Below are 5392 nucleotides of genomic sequence, written 5' to 3' on the forward strand. Positions count from 1 at the left end.
GCGTATTTTGACTCCGTGTCAGTTGAATAAAATCAGGGTCAACATTCTGGTGCTTTCATTGAGAGCTTGATATATCACCATTGGTAAAACCGATGGCGAAAACTACAAGGAAAACTGGACAGACGGCCCCCGCTGCACCATCAAACCCGCCTCCTCCTCCTCCTGCAAACGTGGCTGAGGATGAGCCACATTTGGACTTTGAGGAAGAGGAAATGGATGACGCGACGCTCAAGAGTACTCTGGGGGCGTTGCATGAAGAGCTGGCCAATCTGAGGGCCAGTTAGGAAAGTGCTGCCGAAATCATTGCGCGGCAGCAGCAAGAGATTGAACGGCAACGCGCGGAATTAAGTGAAAGGCAGGCGGAGATGGACCGTCGCCAGAGCGAAGCCATGGCAGCCCTCGAGGCAGCCTTGCCATTAGCTAGGAATCAGGCCGCACCTATCTCGCAGCCTGATCAACCTGCGAATGGGCCACCCCACAGGGGTCCCAATCCTAGCCCGCCTGTCCAACCCTCGAGCCACAAAGGCCCGAGCAGCCTCAGGTGCCTCATGACGATGTCCCACAGGACCTTGAGGCACAGTCTCCATCCCAAGCTGGTCGTGGCAATCCCCCGCATCAGAGGCAAAATAGGACCGAGCATCAGCCTCGTAGTCCTAGACGCCATAGGGGCGACAAGCCGAACCTTCCGAACAGAGGTTAGAATCATCCTGGCAACAGGAGGAACTCAGAGTTAGGCTCTGCGGTCCGGGGTCCCACACGACATGATAATGCACGGGGACACAACGACCAGCGCAGGCCACCCTCTAACGCTCGGGACGCTTCAGCCCGGGATGGAAATCGAGGGAACAGTCGATCCCGCCATAGCCAATCAAGATTCAGAGATGGCCATGGGTATAATGAATCCGACTCAGTTAAAGGAAATTCCGGTCGGAGGAATGACGAAAGAGGTGGAAACAGGAATCAGCCACCTCAGGATGACCAACCCGGCAGACGGGACACTGGGGTGCAATCCAGACAGAACAATGTCTTCAACCGGCTCGGAGCTAGCGAGCAGCGAAGAAGAGACGAGGACTTGAGAGATGTGCTCAATGATCGCCGCGAGCCACATGGCGAGAACATCCCCCCAGCAACAGAAGCCACAGCGATTCCTGCCGCTGTGCAGGCCTAGATAGATGCCCTCAACCAGGCAGTGCAACCGTTGGTCAGGGGAAGAACATCTCATATCGACCACGACAGGAGGAAAGGCACTCCTTTCGTCCAGAGGATAGCGATGGCAGAGACTCCTAGCAAGTTTAAAATGCCTACACTCCCAAACTTTGATGGGTACAGTGACCCAGTATCTCACGTCAATAAGTTTGAGATACAAATGGACATTCAGAAAGTGTCTGAAGATGCTCGGTGCAAGATCTTCCCTGCAACACTTTCTGATGCCACACAGGAGTGGTTTTTTAAGTTCCCTCCTGCAAGCATAATTTCCTGGGAGATGTTCGTAAGGGAGTTCTACGGACAATTATACGCCGGTCGCTTGCATCCAACCGAGGCAAACCAGCTGGTTGAGATTCGCCAGCAGGATGGAGAATCGCTTAAGGACTACATCCAACGCTTTATGCGAGCAGCAGCTGGAGCTAAAATAGTGGGGGAAGAAGGAAAAATAATGTCCATAACCGCAGGGGTTAGGCGTCGCTCCCCCCTCTAGAAGAGCCTCCGTAAGGATGGGGTTAGAACTACCAAGGAATTCTTGCATCGGGCTGATCGTTACATAAAGCTCGAAGATGCCATAGCCGGCGATGGAAAGCCTTCTGGCAAGGATAAGAAGGTTGCCGAGCCCGCCAAAGCCGCTAATGGGTCCAAACCTAACGGCAACGGCAATGGCAAGAATGGTGGAAAACGGCCACACAATGAGCCTTCTACCTCCGACAATAAACGAGCCAAGGGAAACCGTTATGAACCTCAGTTCACTAACTACACTACCCTTGTTGAGTCTCGGGGAGAGGTTTATCAGGCCACGAGTTCCAGTGTGCCTTATAAGAAGCCTGCCCCCATTCGAAAGGATATTTCGAAGAGAGAAACTACCAAGTTCTGTCGTTATCATAACGACTACAGACATGATACCAACGAATGCAACCAGTTGAAGGATGAAATCGAGTTCCTTATTAGACAAGGACACTTGAGAAGATACGTACGGGCCTCGGGAAATTCCCAACGGAAAGCTCCAGGTGGCAACGAGCAAGCGCTGTCACGCCAGCGCTCGCCACCTTTGCAGCCTGCCCCCGTGACTGGCACACTGTTAACCATTTGTGGAGGCTCGCACCTCGTGGGAAATAGCGGAAAGGCCAGGGAATGATACGCTCGGACTCTGCGCCACGACCAGGACATCGAGATGATGACTGTGGAGGACTGCGCACCAAAAAAGGCTCGGTCAGAAGAGGGAGAAACAACCTTCTCTGATGGCGATGCCCAGCATGTCCGGTTCCCACATTCCGATCCGCTGGTCATGGATATCCAAATGGCCAACATGATGGTGAAGAGAGTATTGGTCGATACAGGAAGTTCAGTGAATATCCTGTATAAGTCTTCGCTGGAACGCATGAAATTGTCCGTTAAGGACCTGGAGCCTTGCAACCAAAAAATATACGGCTTCTCTGGTGAGGGACTCGCCCCCGCCGGATCAATCAAACTACCAGTGACGACAGGTACAACGCCTGCTACCAGGACATTACTCGCTACTTTTGTAGTAGTCGATTGTCCTTCGGCGTACAATGCCGTCATTGGGAGGCCTATACTGGTTGATCTATGGGCCGTCATCTCTATGTGGCATTTAGCCATGAAGTTCCCGACAGACGCAAGGGTAGGACGCGTGTTGGGGAACCAGAGGGAAGCCAGAGAGTGCTACAATGCCTCAGTCACGAAGGCGAAAAAGGGAACATCATAGAGCACTACCTCAGATAGGTTGCAAATGGCAATTGAAACACAAGCCCAATCCGGTGATGAGGTCACCAAATAGGGTGTTGCTCAAAGTGAGGATAGAGATCTATATCCTCGCTTTGGGGATTTTGAAGAGAACGTTGGACTCATCGAGGACCTGGAAGAGGTCCAACTCGACGAAAAAGACCCGACCAGAGTAGTGAAGGTCGGGAAAAACCTAGAGCCAACCACGAAGCATACATTGGTGGAATTTTTGCGGAGGAACCAGAAAGTCTTTGCCTGGTTGCATAAAGACATGGCTGGAATAGACCCTGCGATTATCAGCCATGTCCTAAACATAGACAAGACTTTTCCACCCGTGCAACAAAAAAGAAGGCTGCTCGAGAAAGATCGGTCGAGAGCCTTAAAAGAAGAAGTTGAAAGATTAAAGGAGAATGGGTTCATTAGGGTGGCATTTTATCCATCGTGGGTCTCCAATACAGTGCTGGTTCCCAAGTCTAACGGCAAATGGCGAACCTGCGTGGATTTTACAGACCTCAATAAAGCCTGCCCAAAGGATTGCTTCCCAGTCCCAAGAATCGACCAGCTGGTCGATGCTACCGCAGGACATGAGATCCTCTCGTTCATGGATGCATATTCGGGCTATAATCAGATTAGCATGCATCCCCCTAACGAGGATCACACCAGCTTTCGGACCGATACGGGCTTATACTGTTATAAAGTAATGCCCTTCGGACTGAAAAACGCAGGTGCGACTTACCAGCGGCTAGTCAACCACATGTTTAAAGAGCTGATCGGAGTAAACATGGAGGTGTACGTGGACGACATGCTGGTAAAGTCTAAAAATGCAGAAGGACATGTGAAGGATTTACAAGAATGTTTTGATGTATTGAACAAGTACCAAATGAAACTAAATCCTCTCAAATGTTCCTTCAGAGTTGGATCAGGGAAGTTTTTGGGGTTCATTGTAAATTCAAGAGGAATCGAGGCCAACCCCGACAAAATAAAAGCCCTGATCGACATGAAATCGCCAGAGAGAATCAAAGATGTGCAAAGTCTAACCGGGAGAATCGCAACCCTGAGTAGATTTATTTCGAAGTCAACGGACAAATGTGTCCCTTTTTTCGATCTACTTAGAGGCAATAAGAAGTTTGAATGGACAGGAGACTGCGGGCAAGCTTTTTAGGCGTTGAAGACTCACATGGCACAGCCTCCCGTTTTATCCAAGCCAATCGAGGATGAAACTTTGTTCATTTACCTGGCGATCACGGAAGTTGCTGCTAGTGCGGTACTAGTACGCGAGGAAGAAGGCGTACAAAAAGCGATCTACTATGTTAGCAAGAGGCTGATTGGGGCAGAATTAAGATATCCGCCCATTGAAAGGTTAGCATATTGCTTAATCCTGGCCTCAAGGAAGCTACGTCCTTACTTTCAGGCCCATCCTATCACAGTGCTAACCAACCAGCCCCTTCGGCAAGTCCTCCAAAAGCCAGAGGCGGCTGGGCGCTTATTAAAATGGGCAGTCGAACTAGGGCAGTTCGATATTACATATTCACTGCGAGAAGCAGTAAAAGGACAAGTCTTGGCTGATCTTATTGCAGAGTTCACCGACCTCCCAGACAGCGAACAGTGCGAATAGCCTAGTGCGCCTGAGCCTCAAGAGAAAGCTCCTTCGTGAAAGTTATTCACGGATGGATCATCCAATGAATCCCACGCAGGGGCGGGAGTGATATTGATAACGCCAGAAGGGCATCGATTTCATTGCGCCATTAGGTTTGACTTCACCGCGTCAAATAATGAAGTCGAATACGAAGCCCTCCTCGCTGGACTGAGAATGGCCAAAGACATGGGCATAAAGACGCTTGATATTTACAGCGATTCACAGCTGGTGGTGAATCAAGTTCTAGGGGAATATCAAGCGCGGGGCTTAGAAATGGTGGCCTACTTGAATAAAACCAAAGACCTGCTAGCCTAGCTTACGAAGTATACCCTCCAGCAAATACCGCAGGATCAGAATTCAAACGCAAATGCCTTAGCCAAACTTGCAAGCGCGAAAGATGTTGACACTTTGAACATTGTGCCAGTAGAAAGATTGAGCGAGCCAAGCATACAAGTGGTTGAAGCCAGTATGGAGATTCGAATGGAGGATACATGGATGGCACCTTACTTAGAGTATTTGACAAAGGGTGTGCTACCAACAGATAGAAACAAAGCCAGAACTCTACAAAGGCAGGCCGCTAGGTACATACTGGTTGATGGTGTTATGTACCGGAGAGGGTATTCAATGCCACTACTCAGATGCGTTACACCAGAAAAAGCTAAGGAACTAATGAAAGAGGTGCATGAAGGCTTCTGTGGAGATCACGCTGGGGGGCAGAGTTTGGCAAAGAAAATTCTAAGGCAAGGCTACTTCTGGCCGACTATGAATGAAGATTCGATGGAGTTTGTTCGAAGATGCGATAAATGT

Source organism: Humulus lupulus, chromosome X (genome assembly GCF_963169125.1).
Source record: "Humulus lupulus chromosome X, drHumLupu1.1, whole genome shotgun sequence".
Taxonomy (NCBI): domain Eukaryota; kingdom Viridiplantae; phylum Streptophyta; class Magnoliopsida; order Rosales; family Cannabaceae; genus Humulus; species Humulus lupulus.